Here is a 20,285-nt window from a genome sequence, read left to right on the forward strand (position 1 = left end):
AACTTGGTAAGGCTAAGTGATGCCAGGAGTTAAGACTGCAAAATTGCATTTTCAAAGTTAGAGAAAAATCCCAGTGCCAAGCTCACTACACACCTCAAGCTTTATCTCAGAGATCACATGGTGGTTAGACAACAAATGATTCAATTTGGGAACCTGAATAAACTTTTCAAAATGATTTATAGAATAGAACTTCAAAAATACAATTCAGGGGGGAATGAAGTTGAGCACTGGGCATTAAGGTGCTCACAAGTTTGCTGGGAAATAAGGATACTGAAGGCATCCAGTAAGCTAGGGATTTCTAAGAGATAGAAAGTTAACTGGAGAGAAAGCCAGGTGTTTAGTCAATAAAGCTTGATGCCTTGGTGTGGGGGAAGAAAAGATATAAACTTTCTCTTCGTGCTTCTGGCTTGAGCAACTGCAAAGATAATGGATAGGAAACAGAGACTACAGCCATGTTGAATGCCGGCCAAGACATTCTCAACATCGAGAATAATACTATACAGGGAAATAAAATGAATGAAATGGGGGTTGGGAAAGACAATTCCTAGGCCCAGGAAAATAATTTACAAGGTGGAAGATGAGTCGGGTAAGAAAAAATGGAAATAGAAGAGGCAGAAGCTGTCAATCAAATCTCAATCCTCATACCAATGCATACGAGAAAAATTCATGTAAAATTACCATGATTTAGTAGCATCCGTAATTTGAACTGAGACGAAGGGTTTTGTGCGTTTGAGTGCAATTGCTCCAGATGTTCTAAAATCTTCTGGCTCTTTAATCACAGTAATATAACCATTTTGCAAAAAGGTAATGCTGGAGAGATGAAAACCATTCATGTTCTGAATCTCTTTCTTTTCTCCTCTCACTTTCCTCTTCCAACACTGAGAGCACCCAGAGCCCAGTTAGCAGCAACATGTCGCAAGCATGGGAAATATGGTGAGCTCATGATAGTGAGGACAGGCTGCATGTGCACCAAGCACCCAAAGAAGAAGCACAGGCTTTAAATGAGATGTGCATGTGCCACTTGTCATATATTATACAGGTTTTGTTGCAAAAAAAAAAAAGGGAGAATGCAAGGATAAGCAGCAAGAATGATAATCAATGATGCTTAAATTATACAGGAGGTATTTGGTAGTAAAACGAAAAGTTGAAACTCAGAGAAATATTGATGAAAGTCCAGGGAGGTGGTGATCTACCCAGTAAAAAAAAAAAATCATGGTACTTGTAAGGGTCTCTTGCTGTAATCAGTGATTTTTGTTTTTCTATTTTTTTCTGCTTTGAATAATACACATTCTCAATCATGAGAATCATGTTGGCAGAATTAAATAAAATTAAGTACATCATGAGAGATAAGAACCCAAATGCTAGTGGTTCTAAGACCTTGAGGTATATGGTAACTTGTACCTGGAGAACTTGTGAAAACACTGACCTCTGGAACTGCCCTTAGATTCTGACTTGGATCCTGGGAACCTGTATTATACATAGTCTTGGGTGAGATGCTACTGATCAATGGGCTACAGTGGAAATCACTACTCTGAATCCTTGGCTCTCATCCGTGGATGCTGGCTAGACCAACTTGTCCAGATTCATAAATATTCTTATGAGTAAACCAGCAGACTGTAGAAGTAGAGGGATAATAGCTATATGTTTTAGAAGTTTCCTGGATAACTTAATATGTAAACGTGATTCACCATTATTAATGCATTTGGATATAAGCTTAAGTAGTAACGGATGAAGTCTTTTAGACTCAGTAAGACCTGTTCCTGAAAGCATGCTGATTTTTTTTAAACTTACGGGTTATATTCAGCCATGGTTCTGATAACAGTGATGCCACAGGTTTTACGGAAACTCTGAAGTCATATTATCATGCCTTTGAGTTTATACATCTTGACCTGAGACCCTGAGAAAGAGCAAATTACAAAACTCAGGAAACTGTTGCTGGCAATATAATGTTGGGAAGATATGAGTTTGAAGATGGTAAGCTTCAAAAAAAAAATGACTTAAAAGGTTTTGGGATGATCCATGCTTTTAACAGTGCCTTAAACGTACAAATTTTATTCTGTGTCAGGACTGTGAGGCGACTCAAAACAAAATTATAGCATTAGATATAACCTTCACAGAAGCTTAGCAAGAAATATTGAAGATATTTAACTCATAAAATGCAAATTAATTGATATTTATTACCCTGCATAAAGCTCAAGTACAAGTGGACCAGGGATCTCAACAAAAAACTGGATACAGCAAATCTAATAGAACAAAATGGAAACTGGGAAATAGCCTCGTATGCATTGGTACAGGGGAACATTTCCTGAACAGAACACCTGTGACTCAGGCTCCAAGATCAACAGATGATAAATGGGACCTATTGAAACTGAAAAGCTTCTGTAAGACTAAGGACACTGTCAATAGTACAAAATGGCAGTCTGCTGATTGGGAAAAGATTTTCACTAATCCCATATCCCATATAGGACTAATTTGCAAAATATATAAAGAACTCGAGAACTTAGACTCCAATAACCCAATAAAAAATGGAGTACAGAGCAAAACAGAGAATTCTCAACAAAAGAATATCAAGTGGCCAAGAAGCACTTAAAGAAATGTTTAACCTTTCCCCCCCCCCATGAGACTCCTGGCAGAGTCACATGGGGGAAGCAGGATTCAAACTGGGAGAGAGAGAGCAAAGGGCGTGGGCTCGCCCTCTGCAGGCCACCGCCTAAGCCGCTGCACCACCACTGGCTTGCTATGTTCAACCTTCTTATTCATCAGAGAAACGCAAATCAAAATGACCCTGAGATTCTACCTTATACTAATCAAAATGGCTAAGATCAAAAACTCAGATGACAGCACATGCTGGCAAGGATGTAGAGAAAGGGGAACACTCCTCCATTTCTGGTTGAATTGCAAACTGGTACAACCACTTTGGAAATCAATCTGGCAGTTTTTTAGAAAAATGGAAATAGTTCTACCTGAAGACCCAGCTATACCACTCCTGGGAATATACCATATCACAACATATCACCATATTACAAGGATGTGTGCTCCACTGTATTCATAGCAGCCTTAATTGTAATAGCAACCCAGATGTTCCTCGATGGAAGAATGGATACAGAAAATGTTGTTCATTTACACAATGAAATACTACTCAGCTATTAAAAACAAAGACATCATGAATTTTGCAGGCAAATGGATGGAACTAGAAAATATCATCATGTGTGAGGTAATCTAGACCCACAAGGACTTGGGTGGTATGTACTCAATGATAAATGGATATAAGCCAAAAACTTCAGAATAGCCATGATACACCCCATAGAACCAAAGAAGTTAAATAAGAAGGAAGGCCCAAGTGAGGATGCTTAACCCACTTAAGAGGAGGAACAAAATAGTCATGGGAGGTAGAGGGACAGAGGGACCTGGGTAGGAGAAGGAGGGGGAGGGAAAGGGGGGCAGGATCAGGTATGAGAGGAGACAGGAGAGAGGCCCAGAGTGCAAGGGCAATAAATAGAAACATTCAACTGCTGGGTGTTGGGGACCGGGTTAACCTCTAGAAAGTTCCAAACTCCTGGGATTTCAGAGGCTCCCAGGATTCAAGGTGGGTGATCTTAGCTAGAATGCCCACTAGTGGGGAGATGGCACCTGAAAAGACCACCTCCAGTAACCAGACAGCACCCCCAGTGGAGGAATAGGGACACCAACACACGTACTAAAATTTTGACCCCAAATCGCTTCTGTCTAAAAGAAATGCAGGGACAAAACATGGAGCAGAGACTGAAGAAAAGGCCATCCAGTGACCCACCCAACTTGGGATCCGTCCCATGGGAGAGCACCAAGTCCATTGCTGACACTTATACTGATGCTATGTTGTGCTTGTAGACAGGAGCCTAGCATGGCTGTCCTCTGAGAGGCTTTATCCAACAGCTGACTGAGACAGATGCAGATACTTACAGCCAAGTATTAGACTGAGGTTGGGGACCCCTATGGAAGAGTTGGGGGAAGAATTGAATGAATTGAGGGAGCACAACTCCACAGGAAGATGAACAGTGTCAATTAACCAGGACCCCTGGGAACTCCCAGAGACTGAGTCACCAATCAAAGAGCATATACAAGCTGGGCCAAGCAACCTCTTTCCTCAGCACCTCCCATATGTAACAGAGGACTGCCTTGTCTAGCCTCAGTGGGAGAGACTTAATACTCCAGGGTTGGGGGATACCCAACCTTCTCAGAGGCACATGGGAGGGGAGAGGGGGAGAAAAACTCTGCAAGGAGACAGGGAGGGGGCAGTATTTATGATGCAAATAAATAAAATAATATAAAATAAATAATAAAACAAAATAAAATGGATTTTTCATCTGTGACACTACAGTGACAGTGAGGACATGATAAAGATCACTTGTTCTTCCACCATCTTTCTGTGAACCCACCTTCATTGCAGCTTCTGTTAACGTACCGAAGCTAAGCGTCTTGTGCCAATGTTTCTGTGGGGGGGGGGATGCTTACATATTCATCTTCCTTCTAAAAAAATTAACGTTTAACATGAACCACAGTACCACTTTTGTATTTTATGGACAACTTGAATAACCTTGTTCTCGAGTTGAGTATAGATGCAGATTTGCCCGTGTCTATTTAAAGAGATTGATGTTTTAATTCCAGCAGGCTGAACTGCAAAGGAGCCTAGAGATAAGCAGCAGGCGGTGTTCAGGAATCTGTTAGGAGGGCAACTGGACACCTTTTGTCCTCTCTCCCTTGCTAGGCAGGTCCTTATCTGATCCCTGTAGAGGTTGTGTCAGGCCAGTTAACTGTGCTCTCTAAACTACATCTTTATTGCCGGTTAAATCTCTGCTTCTGTCCCTTTGTCTTTGAGGTCCCTACTTATTTACTCTCAAACAGATTGCCCAACAGGAAGCAGGGAGCTGAAGCCTCTTTACAGATCCTTCCCTGGAAAGAAGACGCTAGTTTTCTCCAGACCTAGCAGATGGTTACACCCCTAGAAGTTTCCAAGGAGATTCACCTCTGTCACGAAGAATCTCTCTTAACAAACAGAAAGATACACACAGAGAGAAGGAAAGCCAAAGGCAACCTACTTTCTTCTTAATTTCATCAAAATATCCCACGTCCCCAAATAAGCCACTAGAGCAGAGAGCAGACAAAAAAGCCAAGACTAAACAACAATATCTTTTTAAACTGGCATTAGAGAAGGTAACTTCACTTTTAAACCAGAAGCTTGCGATTTGGGTATTTGTGCTAGTTCATCCTCACTGTCAACCTGGCTGGACACATACCCCTGAGAATACCCATGAAGATATTTCCAGAGAGGTTTCATGGAATAAAGAGAGCCCACTGTGAGTATGAGTGGCTACAATATAGCCACCATGGGGGCTGAATGAAAAGGAACACCAGCAGACCTGGCTGGCTCTCTACTTCCTGGTAGTCTCACATGGGAGAAATCCCACCTGCAGGCTGCCGTTATGGCTACCACAGACTCTGATGTACTTGCATTGGCAGATGGCACCCTCTCAACCAGGAGCCCACAGAATTCTCTCTTCATCGATGTTGCTTTCTGTTAGTTGATCACCAAGACAGAAAAGTGGCTAGCAGCAGCATCTTAGTAGAACTAATTTCATTTCTGCTATGTGCTACACACATGTACGGCAACAGCTGGAGGGAACTAAGGAAAAAATAAAGTACCACTTTATAAAATGTTCAAATAACCACCTGCTAGGCCATGCAAGCTTCAAAGTGAAATAATTTAAACTCAGAAAAGTATATATCTTTCAGGCAGCTAGAAAGAGATTTCTGATAGCTATCAATTTCGCAAAGCGATAGCCTTTCAGATTCCCACTTCTCCACTTCGCTCTCCATTTCATTTATGTCACTCAAAACTAGGGAGTGGGAGGCACCAGGGGAGCGCAGATCCTAACACAGACCCCAGTCAATTAACAACTCCATTGGCAACAGTTCTGAAATCCAAGAAGATAGTCAGTAAACTACACCACTTTCTACATAAAGGTAGTGTGAATATAAAATAGTTACTAATATAACGGGCTTAGAATATAAAACAGATCCAATAAAACATAATGTCTGTTATTATGACTGAAATACAAGTTTTGCAGGGAATGTCTCTGATGCTACAGTTAATGATCTCCTGGGATATAGAAAACCAAAGTCACATGAATCTTGTGATGAATGCCTGTGATCCATAAATGCTGGTGTTTGATGCAAACAGATGAGTTCCAGGTACATCTGACTTACCTAGTGAGCTAATGTCCAAGCTAAGCTTCCAAGCGAGATTGGCAGAGGGTAGAGGACAAGCATCTCAGTGGAAGGAATGTGCCTAGCATGTGCAACAACCTAGGGTCAATGCCAGAACTTACAAACAACACAGCAAGGACAGTAGGAGAAACCAGAACAGACTAGTTCGAACAGTGGACACTGTCTCTGAGCACATGTAGTAGTGTGAGAAGAGAAAGGAATGAAATGGTACCACCAATGAAAAACCCTCCCTCACCCCAGCTTCACCAGCTGTCCCAGCCTTCTCAATGCCGAGATTACAGGTGTGGGTTATATACTTCTTACATCTATGGAGAAGCAATAACAAAATTAGTGGGGATTAGAGTACTTACCATGAATGAAAAAGTGAAGTTTCATTTCTCTTTTTCATTAGCTGTGTCTAAGCTTTAGGACACGGAAAGCTTCTACAGGAAGTGCGAGGGAGGGTTTTTCACCTGCAAGTACCAGCAAATACCATGATTTCGTTTTTCTTTACGGTTGAATAGTATTCCGTAGTGTGTGTGTGTGTGTGTGTGTGTGTGTGTGTGTGTGTGTGTTACATTTTCATTATCCATTCATTGATTACAGGATGTTTATGTCGTCTCCATTTTCTCAGTATTATGAATAGTGCATTAGTGAACATGGCTGAGCAAGAATCCATGGGGTAGGATATCAGAGAAACTGAGCTGACTGATCATGGGACCATGGGGGACTTGGGGGTAGTAGACAGTCCTGTCTGGATCAGTAAGCAAAGTTAGCAGATCGCGGGACCTTCTACCCATCCAGGAGCTATGTGTCAACAGGAACAATTTTTTCTCCATAGAAGTCAAGACACAATGGCCCCTTCCTGCCAGCTCTCTCCATTCCCCATATTTCATTCTACCTTAGAAAATATACCTTCTAACCAAAGTAATTAAAATTTACACTTTGGGTGTTGCTCCAGGTGAGAACATCTTCTCCTAACAAAGTTTAAGTCTTCCTCAAGGAGAAAGTTACATCTGATTTCATTGGCATCTCCCTGCATTAGATGTCACAGCATCCCATAGGTCTTGGTCGTGGGGCTGTGGGAGCTGCTCTGTGAATTCAGAACTTACATCCTGTGCAATCGACACAGGAAAGTTGTGACCTTTCCAAGTACAAAGACCATGCTGCTCAACAAACACCCGCTCTTATTAATTGCTCAACAAAGCATTGTCCCTGTGACTGAGTGATAAAAGAATATGAAATCATCAGATCTGGAGGTAGCTTTCAGTAGGGAAAGGAAAGAGTTCCACGGCTAGACAAGTCATTTTTTAGCTCTTTATTCAGTATCGCTCTGATGCCTAATAGATGGCTGGCAAGTTAGTTCCTGTAGATAAAATACACTATTTAGGAACATGTCTTAATTGCTCACCATGGGTCTAGCTTTGAACTAAATACTTCTACAGGTTGGCTCATTTAAACCTTTCAAATACATTGAAATCTAAGTTTAATGATCCTCGATTTTCAGATGAGGAAACTGGGCTCAATGAAATTAGCTTGCAGAAAGCCATGCAGTTAGTTAAAGAAACTGGCTCAGTAAATCATGCTTGGGAAGAGACATGGCATTTTCCACAGGGAAATACAGGAATGGTGACTGCGCCAAGAATCTGCTGAACCACCTCTCATTAACATCTCAAATTTTATCATTTCAGAAACTCAGGTCAAACTTTTTTCTATTTATAGGAAATATCAAGTCTAAGTATCGCAACCAACTGATAGCTTTGTTACTCCAAACACACTCAGAATTTCAAATTCAAGTATATTTCAGTAATGTTTCTATCCGAAATAATATCAAAGTCAAAGTTTCCCTTTAGCCCTTGTCATCTTCAATAAGTAATTGCCAATTATCAAGAAACCAGCTGTTACCTGTTAAAAACCACTCAGCTATTAGGCTTAGGCCAGAGATAACACACACACACACACACACACACACACACACACACACACACACACACACAAATTAATTCGTCTCTGTGGGAACTTAACATCTAGTAGTATCCACATATATAAGGCCATAGATGTTTCGTGTGAGAGGTAATGTTTATCTGGGCTCTAAAACATTTTAGAAAAATGTTTGCTCGTGGCATGCAATACACATAGAAGAATGGAGAGAGAAAGAGAAAGAGACATAGTTTGGGAGAATCCCCTGCCATAATTTGTCAAATAGAAAGAATAGAAACACATGGAGAGTAGAGAAACACATAAGGAAGTGTGAATAGCCAATGGCAAAGGCTTGGCCAGGCAAGGAGAGTTTAATACAAAGGGCTAATTAAAAAGTGGTGTTAAGAAACAAAGGTGGCCAGGTATGCCCTAGGGCTTATGTCCCAGTGATATCTCTAAAGGCACACTAGGGACAGCACAGCTTAGTTCTTGGGTAGATGAGTGAGGAAGTAAGAATGAGTGTGTTTGGAAATGTCAAGTCTCATGAAGACTCTAGAGAAATAAATCTTGCAAGATATGCTTAGGTAAGCCTGTAATTCCAGTATTTGGGAGACAGAGGCAGTGGATTCTGAGGCTGAGGCCAGTCTGAGCTACGTAGTGAAAACCCTACATCACAGGGTTGGGGTGGGGGGTGGAAGAGAAAAAGTGAAGGAGAGAGGAAATGGGAGAGAAAGAGGGAGGGAGAAAGGGATGGAGGGAAGAAGGGAGGGAAGAAAGGTTGGGGAGAGGGAGAAGAAGAGGTAGAGAGAGAGGGAAGGAGGGAGGGAGGGAGGGAGGGGGGAGAGAAGAAAAGGAGCAAAGAAACCTTGAGGGCAAGGAATCCTGTTTAGAAGCTACCATCCATTCTAGGCATAAAATGAAATCTTGATGTATGTCAACATCAGAATCCATAAGAATCCACCCATCTCTATCTTAATGAGGAATAAATTAAGAGCAAGACAAGTATGCATCCCTCTTAAATTTGGGATGTAATTAAAAGTGTTAAAACTTAACCACAGATGTTAACGTCTTAAAGCTTCAGTAGTTTATGGGAAATGAGAAGATAACTTCTTTATTCCTTCAGAATCAGAAAAGGTTTCTTAAGCTACCTATAACAAGCAATGATCAGACCTGCACCTTGAAAAACTTAAAAAAAATATCCCAAGACACCATCACAATAAAGAGAAGCCACTAAGTGTGTGAAGACTATTGAAATTCATATTACTGAGAAAGAAACATCTGGCATCCAGAATATCTAAACTGATGATTTTTATGAAGAACAGTAGACATTATATGTGAAAAAACAACCCCTAGAAATCCAAGTGCCAATAAGAAGGAAAACTGGCCAATGTCCTTAGCAGTCTTAAGATTAGCAAAGTACAAAATGCCTCACCAAGTGTTGGCAAGAATAAGGAGCAAAAGAACTCTTATGGATTGTTGGTTGACTATAAATAGATGCTACCAATTTTGGTAATCAGGCACAATCTGCCAAGTGTGCAGGTAAAATGCTTCCTCTTGCAGTTACTCTCTCAAGCAATGCCCCCAAGGAGCTCTCTTTTGTTAGCATAAGGAAGAGCTTCTGAATGTGAACAGCATCCTTATTTGGAAGCAGCTTAAACACCAACCAAGAAAAGACTGTCATGGTAATCATGATGCAGCCATAGAATAGAATACTAGGGAGCAGTATTGAACCTGTACATGGCGCATTTCTGAACGGCAACAGAGAGCTAAGGCCTATGAAAAGAGTGACACTATTTTACAGAGCTTGAAACCCAGACTATGGTGTTGTGTGCCTATTTGTGCATAGCAAAGCATTCCAGACACAAGGGAATGGTAAGGACACAATACGGCATACAGAGTACATTCAGAAAGATAAGACTTTTGGGAAATATCAACAGCACACACGACCCTATGTAAGTGAACTGTTTCATAATCTGGGTGGTAGGCATAAGGTATTTGCTACAACGTTAATAAATTCATTTGGATGACATCAAAGTATTTCACTAAAATTTTCATAATATGGTATTGAAAATACTGTGATGCCAACATAAAAAAATACTCAAAAATTACTAGAAAAAATTACATTTTCCACATCTTTTTCTCCATACACCCTAAGATAATGATCTAGTTCTAGAGAATGTCTTGTCTACTTTCAAGTGAGCACCTCTTCCAATAATGGTCTATTTAGATTCCCTGAGTGACTAAACATTCCTGTACAATCATTATGTCCTCTATGATAGGTGTCTATCAGGAGTGTCACCATCCTCCAAAATCAAATTCATCAGTACCAGGATCAAGGACCATTTCCCCCAGACCAAAAGCATACACTGCCACATCTCCATAGACATCATACTGAGCCTGCAAATCATTATTTCCTTTGACTTAATTCCTACCAATCCATGAGGCTCCTGTTTAAGATATTCTTTGTTAGGAAGCATCCCATAATGCTTTGGTTCTTTGATAAGCCCCACACATACATAGGTGGTAGAAACAAATGCAGTAAGTATGACGGTTGGTCCTTTATGTTGAGTCATTTGGTTTTACTCTATAACCCAATGTGTTGTTGCTAATTGTCCCTGCATCTTTTTGTTTGTTTTGTATGGGGGTCTCTGTAGCCCAGGTCATTATGTTGTCAAGACCAACCTTGAACTCATGGCAATCCTCCTGTTTCATCCTTCCAGTATTTTCCATTGCTTAATCTTATCCTGTTGGTTAAATTTTATGCTGTTAAATGATTTGAAAGATGTCTTGCACCTTCTGTATTCTCCATAGTAGTTAGTGCTACTATGGAGATACCACATATATTTTAAGTTCCATATTTTTAGAGACAATATAGAAATACCAGATATTTGATAACTATTGTGTAGATCCTGGAGTATTCTAACCATCAGGATAAACTACTTTAAATCTTAGACATGTAAATATAGACTCTATTTGACATGACCAGTCATACAAACATAGGTCATGCTCACCTTGGCCCTCATCTTTCCTCATGGGCAATCAAGATTGCACTGTGGACCTGGCATCTACAATGGCTTGCCGTTGACAGATCAGTATATCCAGGAAGCTGGTCTATCTCCTCATGGCTTTTAAATATCCCAGAAGCAGAGACTGGGGAGGAACAAACTTTTATGTCTAACAAGAAAACATTATTTAAAAAATTGTTTATCAAAGACTACTTAGAGGGCTACACTCCCACTTAGTTTGAGATATTAGATTTGAATATGACCCACGAAGGAAAGAATCATAGTTTGTGCTGAGTGCTTACACAGAACTTAGCCTTAAGAAAGTCAGTTGAAGCTGGATGTTTGTCTCTCATGTCTGTGATACAGCTCATTCTTCCACCCTCTATCATACTTCATTTCCTAGTGCTATGACCAACACTAGCAGACAGCAAGCTTGGGGAGGAAAGAGTTTCTCTGGCTTACAGCCCCATGTCATACTCCATCAATGAGGAAAGTCAGGACAAGAACTCAAGCAGAAACCTGGAGGCTGGAACAGAGACAGAGACCACACAGGAACAGTACCTCCACCTTGTTCCTAGGCTCACATTCAACTACCTTTCTCATAATTCCCAGACACCTGCCCAGGCACCACCCATGGTGAGCTGGACCTTTCCACATCAACAATCAAGAAAATGACACCAGGATAGCCTAAAGGACAATCCGATGGTGGCATTTTCTCATGAGATACACTATCCTCTGGGTATCTCTATTTTGTGTCGTCTTCACAGAAGACTAAGTCCCCAAGGAACTTTTGTTTTCTTCCATACACAACCTTATAGACACTGTCTCTCTTATCCTATCAGCTTCTAGACTTCAGAAACAGAAAACCACAGATTAAAATGAGGTACACGTGAGCAAGCCTCCCGGCTGTGGGCGACAGAAAAGAAGATCTGAAAGTTGGGGCAAAAAGAAATTGGATAAACCATTGATAAGTTAGCCATGAGTAAGGAGGAAGAAAGAGAATCCTTATTAATTATAATTTTATCTCTCTCCTTAAAAAGACTGTAGGCCCCTCAGTGAAAAATAGCCATTGCCATGACATATTGGCACCCTGGGATCATTTGTCTCTCGAAGGTATTATTCAAGTAAGCCTAGGACTAAACAATGCAGAATCTGATACTGCAAGGTGAGCCCTGCAAAAACAACAAAACACTCACTACCTTCGGAGTTATGGACTCTGCACAGCTGGAACACGGCTCTGCACTCACTCACTCATTTATTCAATTATTCAACAGTTCACACAGCTGGTATGTACTGACTGTTTTCCACGTGCCCTGCACTGCGCCGGATCCGTGGTATTGATGAGCATGCTATACTTAGCTCTTGAGGTCACAGGAAACGCAGTTTGTGGGGAAGGTGGTCATCCAATCATACCGTCACCAGATGACACATCCTTATTAACTTTAAAAGGTTGGTGAAGAAACTATATAACTGTCACAGTGTATCCAGCTGGAGAGCTTCACTAATTAAATGACCCTTCAGTTGAGGTATAAGAAGAAGAAACAATTTAAAAACCTTGTGTTACAGGGAGAGAGGGAAAAGACTTCTCATCACAGTTCACAAGAGCCACAGAATCAAGTGAACCTCCTTTAGATTACCCAGGTAAAGGTGTTCACACAGTAGAGTCCCAAATGACATAGGTCTTCCTGATTCCCCAGATGGCCTCCACAGTTAAAGAGGAAAGCACAGCCTTTTTTGGAATGATGAGAAGGTTGCCCTGCATTCTGGCTTCAAGTATGAAGGAAAATAGCAATGGAGGAGACGAGTGAGTCCTGCTGTCTTCCTAGAACATGGTGTGATGAATCCCATCAAAGAATAGCTGTTTGCAGAGTCGGAGACAAGATCAAAATGCCATTTTCCTCGCAAAAGGCGGCATGTGTTTTTATAAAGAAATCTGGGCGATATCTAGCAGGAAAATTTCTAGTCCAGAAATAGACTTCACACTGACTTTCCACTGAAATTGAAACCAAGACAGAAAGAGTCCCCAGGGAATGGGCAGTAATCTTGAGGTTAGAGTTGGGGTTAATGCCAATCTGACTATCACATACTCAGAAGCACCTGCCAGTAGTAGAACTAACAGGGAAGTTACTCTAGCAGATGTTTTCAAATTAGCTAAAACCATGCCACAGAGTAAGGAGGCAGAGCTGGAAATATGCCCAGAGAGACCTCCTCAGAAGCCGCCTGAGGGAGCCCTTTAAATGTCTCTGAACAGTCTCGGTGCTGAGATTTAGATTCAAGGCCAGGGAGATAAGCGAGTCTCAGCACAATCCCTCCCTTTCTAATTGCTTAGCCATGGCTTCCACAAGTTCCTTGTGCTGTTGAATATTAAAGAGACCTGGCAAGGTTGGGCAGCTCCAAATGATACACTTCATATCTTGGCTTTGTATAGTTGCTTACTAATCTGACAAGAAACACTGAGAGAAGACAGACAAATTGTCAGTGACAACAGATGCAAGTTATAAGTGAATAGGAAAATAACTAGTTTCCTCTCTGGCAAATTCTAGGAAGAGGGAGGAGGGTGAGTTTATATTTTTCTTTATGTACTCAGGGCATTGCTATCTAGTTTGCAACCAAATATCAAATACTAAAATATGAAGACATAACCCAGCCACCCTGGCTTATATCGTAACTAAGTATCCGAGTGAGGCTCTTGCGGGAACTACTTTTCCTAATTGGGAAATCACTTCTTTCCCAGTAGTTATTAACTTCTACAATAGGGAGAAAACAATAAATATCAATCAAGGAAATCATAAGTCATCTGAGGATGAAAATATCTACCCAGCCCCTACCACTTATTAGATAAAAGACTGGGAAAGGCTGTCAGGACCTCTGTGCAAGACCAGCTTCAAAACCAGAGCAAGGAACAGTGGGCCTCAGAGGATGGCCGTTCATCATTCAAACTGCCTAATATACACAATCAACTTTGCTGCTGCTGCTTTGTTGTTGTTGCTGTTGTTGTTGTTGTTGTTGTTGTTGTTGTTGTTGTTGTTCTTCTTCTTCTTCTTCTTCTTCTTCTTCTTCTTCTTCTTCTTCTTCTTCTTCTTCTCTTTTCTTCTTTTCTTTTTCTTTCTTCTCCTCCTCCTCTTCCCCCTCCTCCCTTTCTTCCCCCTCCTCTTTTTCTCCTCCTCTTCCTCCTCTTCCTCCTCCTCCTCTTCTCTTCTTCTTCATCCCATTCGTTGTGTAAGTTTGTACACTCAGGGTTACAGAGAAGGAAACCATAAATATAAAGTATAAGAAATGGGTACGGGCTGGAGGAAAGGTTCTAGTATCTGGCAATCTGCCATTGGCCCTCTGTGGTTGTTGAAATTAAAGAGTATATTAGAAGGCAACTTGCAAATCTTCTTTTCTGGGGAATGTTTCAGGTCTTCCTAACAACAAATCTTTGACAACTCCTGACAGAGACCAAATCTAGGGGAAATAACCTTCACCAGCAATAAAAATAAATCAGGCTACAAAGACTCCTGTAACTTAATATCATGATGGATGTTTTGAGGGGCACTATAATGATTCTTTTCTTTGAAAACAGAGTATTGGGAGCCCTTAGGATTCTGAAAATAAGAAGCAACCCAAGACCTGGGGTACTTTCAACCCCCAATGTTGTCAGTAGCACAAAAAAAATATTCTGGAACACTAGCAACAGGCCTTCCTGCTATAATATCCATCTAATTTTAAAAAGAGTCACATTTATAATTATGGGCATGTGTGTGGGTATGTGCACCTGAGAGTCCAGAAGAGGGCATTGGAGTCCAAGGATTTGGAGTTACAGGCAGTCCTGTGTAGGTGCTGGGAACCAACTACAGCCATTGCAATAGCTGTTTGTGCTCTTAACCTGCTATGTTTAAATTAACAACAGACCAACGTATAAGAGGAATAAATTATAATAATGGGAAGTCGCTATGGAGTTAAGATCCTGATTAACGTTCTGGTTTTAATAGGGATTTTTAAAGAAGAACCAACCTATCAATGAAAGGGAGACAAGAAACAAGAGTTCACAACTGCATCACTTCCTTAAATGTACATTACAATTTATAAAGACATGAGGTCTTCATGAAGCTTTCCAGCTGGAAGCGTCTTAAGTGAAAACGAATTCTCTGTCCTCTGAGAGAACAATGGAGGAGAGCAGTTACTAAAGTAGCACAGTGTAAGTTTGAGCTGATTGTAGAAATGTGCAATGGGCTGCATTTTGCTTTCTCGATTATGAAGTGTCAAGGAAACCATACATACATACATACATACATATATACATACACATACATAAATACATACACATACATACATACATACACACACATACATACATACACATACACACACATACATACATACACACATACATACATACACATACATACATACACACACATACATACATATACACATACATACATACACACACATACATACATACACACATACATACATACATATACATACATACATACACACACATACATACATACACACATACACACACATACATACATACACATACATACATATACACACATACATACATACACACATACATACATACATGCACACACATACATACATACACACACATACATACACACATACATACATACATACACATACATATATACACATACATACATACACACATACACACACATACATACATACACATACATATATACACATACATACATACACACATACATACATACACACACATACATACACACACATACATACATACATACATATATGCATACACATACATACATACACATACATACATACACACACATACATACATACATATACACACATACATACATACACATACATACATATACATACACATACATACATGCATGCATACATACATACATACATACAAGGAAATGAGAACCCGGATTCCACAAGAGTTTCTTTTTTTTAAATAAATAAATAAATTATGGTGCATACCTTTATCAAGCAGTGGCCACACCACTGCTATCCTGTCCCTGGGTCCTTTATCAGAAATCCCATCTGTGTGGTATTAAAATTTTTATTTAAAATATCAGTCTTAATGTCTATCTGGAACAAACGTATATGCTTAACAGATCCAAGTCTTACTTGTTTCTGTCCCTAAAATCTGGACTCAGAAACAAAAATCATCAGAATTTGGAGAGCAGAGCAGGTAGGTTTGTGACATTTCTCTGCATCATATTTTGAGGTTCTCTTTCCACTTGTTTTGAATAATCACTCCTGTGACTCATAATGTTTTTAGTTGATCCTTCTAGAATAAGATGAATCTGGAGGGAGAAATTGAGGAGCTAAGCCGCTGAAGTCCCCAACGGGAGTGATTATGCCCTGTCCTTCCCTCCCAGTACTTGGGCTTGAATATAATTTGAAAATTTCTGTCAGTAATAAAGTACTTAGTGATTTAAAAAAAAAAATCTGTTCATCTTGCTAAGATTTATGTTGCCTGTATTTATTTTTGTGAAAATTCATACAGATATACAATGTATTTTGGTTGTGTCTCTCTCCCACTCCCTCCCTAGGTTGCCTATATTTTGTTTGACAGCAAATCTTAGAGTAACAGAGAAAGACATGCAAAAGAATTTTTTTTAAAGCTTAGCCTGCATTTGCAAGCATTTTCTCACGCGAAGTTACTTACATTTTCTCTTAAGCAAGCCAGTTAGCTTCAAAAAAAAAAAAAAAAAAAAAAATCACAGAATTTCAGACCTAGAACTTAGAATAAATGTCTTAAGGTAGTGGTCAGGGCAACTTTAAGCCGAACCATCAAATCCAGAAAATAATGAAGAAGCGGGCTACAGACACCAGATTTCTATCAACCTGATTTTCTTCCAATGTTGGAATTTTCTGGGCCCAAACATAGCTTTAAATTTTTAAGAACTTAAATTTTGACCATGTTTTGAATGCATTAGAATTTATTTTTTAACAGCGTTAAATGAAGACCACTTTCCTGTGGTATTGTACAACCTAGAGCAGTTGCATCATCCCTTGTCTGCCTGTCATTTCCATGTAAGTTGGAATAGACACTATTGTTATCTACACAAAACGATCGGAGCCAATAGCAAGTTGCTTCCTGAGACTGGAATTGTGATATAAATAACTGTCCAAAAGCTGTTCTTTACAGCACCTCCTTTCTGATTTAAAACAAACAAACAGAAACAAAACAGAAAACGGACAGGGCAGGAGGTGAGGTGCCAGATGTTGGCTTCTGGTCTTAAATTCCTTTCCTGACTTCTAAGCTCTAAACATTCGTTACTCCTGTTTCAATGGCTCATCACCATCTTCTAGGAAGTCATTCATGAAGACACAAATGCTTGAGAGCTGTCTTTAATTGTGACTTTTATTATCCTTCTTTTAATTCTGTTGTAACTTCATTTCCTAGGTCAGGAGGAGTGATTGGCAGCCTCTGGGAGCTCAGAACCAGTTTCTCTATAAAGGGTCTTACAGGGTTTCATTAGAAACAACCTCTCACGCCACAGAGATTTGATCCTCCCAGGTATACCACCTGCAACCCTTCGCCGGCCACGTGCCCTCCCCTTCTCAGAAAATTCCGCAGCGCTTCAGGCCAGGCAAGGGGTGAGCAGGCATCCTGGGCCAGCGCGACGCCCTCCAGTCACAGGCGCTCAGTGCCTTAGGGGCGGGCACACGGGCCCCTTCCCACGGCCTCAGGAACAACATTAAGATCAGAACCATGCGCTATCCGCGGGTGCTGAAAGCAGGGTCTTCATAGACCTTAAGGTCCCTCTAGCAGCTGCAGCCGCCCCTCCATGAAAGTGCAATTTGTTATCTGGCCCAGCCCGGAGCAAGGAGAGATGCCCATTGGTCCCGGCTCCAGCGCCACTTATCTGGTCCTCTGAATACAGGCTCTCACCGCCCGCCACGCCACGCGATTCGCTGGCAGTTGGCCTCAGCGACTCTCGGGTGAAACCCCTGGGACCCTCTCTCCTCTGTGTGTGTTTCTATGTTCCACTGTCTTTGTGTCTCTCTTTCTCTGGCTTTCCCCCCTTCTTACACACACAGTGAAGGGGTCGCTCTTCACAACCAATGCCAAAAAATGTCACACAAAAAGAGTGCAACAACTTGCTTTGCAAAGGAACCCCTGGCGAAGTCCCCTGCAGTGAGCAGCTGCCTTTGCCTGCAAGGTGCTGAACCGGGTACGAATTTGGCTGGAGCTGATGGAGACGTAGGACCCGTGTCTTGTTCCCTCCCCTCCCCCTCCAAGGACCCTGTCTCAGTTAAAAATCCGTCCCTTCTGGAACACCCCAGGGAGCTGCGAAGATCCTCCGACCGAGGAAGGGTATGCTGGTCCCGGGAATTCCGGGGTCACCACGGGGACCAGACGTGCTCGCGGGGCAGAAGTCATGAAATTGATTGCCTGCCAATGGCCAGCAGAGGCGGCCCGCAGTCCTTAGGATGCGAGGGCTGCCGCGACCTCGCAGCGGGAGGTGAGCAGCAGCCACCCAGCGCGCCACCGCTGCCGCCACCACAGCCGCGGCGCACGCCCCAGCCCCGCCGCGCAGCCTGGTATTGCCTTACCGCTGCCCGCAGTCGGTCCCTCGCTGGCTGCGTCCGTCCGTCTGTCAGTCCGTCCCACGAGCCTCGGAGCGAGGACCAGAGCGGTGGCCCCGCAGTCCCGGACGCCTCTCAGCGAGGTGAAGGGAAGGAGCCCAGGCAGGCGCCGAGGTGGCTGCAGCCGCTCGCGCCGCCGGTCCTGCCGCTCCCCGCCGGCCGAAGGTGGCTGCGAGGCCGCGTCCTCGGGTTTGCGGCGCCCGGAGCGCAGCGCTCGCCTCTGGCGCGGAGGCTGAGCGCCGGGACGCGGCGGGCAGGGGCGGCGAGGCTGGGCTGGTCACCCGCCCCTGGGTGCATGTTAATACGGCGGGGAGGAGGAGTTCCGCGCTTCCTCCGCCCAACCACCGGAGCCGGCGGGCGGGCGGCGGCCGCGGCCAGAAGCCAGGCGCTCCCACCCGCTCCGGCTGCTACGGAGTGGCCGCTGGCCTTGGTCCTGGCCAAGGCACGGGCGTCCCGGGCCGCGGGGAGGCGCTGGCGGCTCCCGGAGGGTGCGCTGGCGCCCGCTCAGCCTCCGTTGGCAGGTATGTCCGCGCCTTCCCGGGAGCGGACGCCAGCATCTCAGCCCCGAGCCAGGGGCGGCCACCCGCTAGTGGGCGTGACCTATCTGTACCCTTGCGCAACGTCTTGGGGGGAAGCAAACTTCCGCTCCTGTCCGCCCAGCGCTCCTTCCTTACTCTGCAATTCTAAGTAGAGAAAGCCGACATAGGTAGGCACAGGGTCCATCCACAGACCCTGTCTGAGGGCAAATGGTTGTTGGAAAGCTCTCCCCTCCATCCTCAGACTCCACAGTAGGACCCCCTGAAGAAGGAACCACTTAGGAAGAGACACATGGACTCACACATCACAGAAAGCTTCAAATCTGGGACCAACACTCAAAACTGGTTCTTCCTTGGCTACTCAGTTTCCTCATCTTTACATCAACAGCTCTTGGGCAGGTTACATGGATTTGATTAAACATGTGTTTTTTCATTCACTCACTATTTTAATGAAAGAAAAGAAAAATGAATTCTATTCCTTCTGTTCTCTGACTTCAGCAATATTCACGTTCGTGAATACTGAACACTCTATCACTAAGCTCTGAAGGAAGGACCCACCAACATCACGGAAGGACCAGGGTAATAGAAAGGTTAGCTGAGAATTTAACAAATAAAAAAATAAAACAAAGACCAACAAGTCATCCAGTTACGAACTCGCACCGTGCGGTGTTCTTCTCAATACTATGCTAGGCATTAAGTATGACGCTCAGGATCAACACGAGCATGCTAAACTGGCTAATTGTGGGTAATCGCTACCATCCCCGTTTACTTCCACCCACAAAAAGAAATGGCATGTTCACAGAAAAAGCCCTTTGTTCTTCAGCTCCCATGGACGACATTATGATGAAAAGTATATAATCTTCTTTATGTAATTGTACCCAGAAAGTTATAAGACTTAGCATCTGTTTTGTGTGCTATCTAATTATAAATATTAATAGAATATTCTTTTAAAGAAAACACTTCTAAAAATGCATGGAAGTGAAAAGCA

General features: G+C 42.4%; 1 protein-coding gene across 9 annotated transcripts in view; it reads right to left on the reverse strand.

Annotated features, from left to right (window-relative positions):
* Nucleotides 1-19,004, reverse strand: part of Dlgap1 (DLG associated protein 1) — a 759,724-nt gene extending 740,720 nt beyond the window's left edge. For all 9 annotated transcript variants that reach the window (XM_076917637.1, XM_076917636.1, XM_076917643.1 and 6 more), the window contains exon 1: nucleotides 18,729-19,004. The gene's annotated coding sequence lies outside the window, so the exon portion shown is untranslated. The remainder of the gene's footprint in view (nucleotides 1-18,728) is intronic.
* Nucleotides 19,005-20,285: the final 1,281 nt, after the last annotated feature.

The sequence above is a fragment of the Arvicanthis niloticus genome, chromosome 21 (assembly GCF_011762505.2).
Source record: "Arvicanthis niloticus isolate mArvNil1 chromosome 21, mArvNil1.pat.X, whole genome shotgun sequence".
In the NCBI taxonomy this organism is placed as follows: domain Eukaryota; kingdom Metazoa; phylum Chordata; class Mammalia; order Rodentia; family Muridae; genus Arvicanthis; species Arvicanthis niloticus.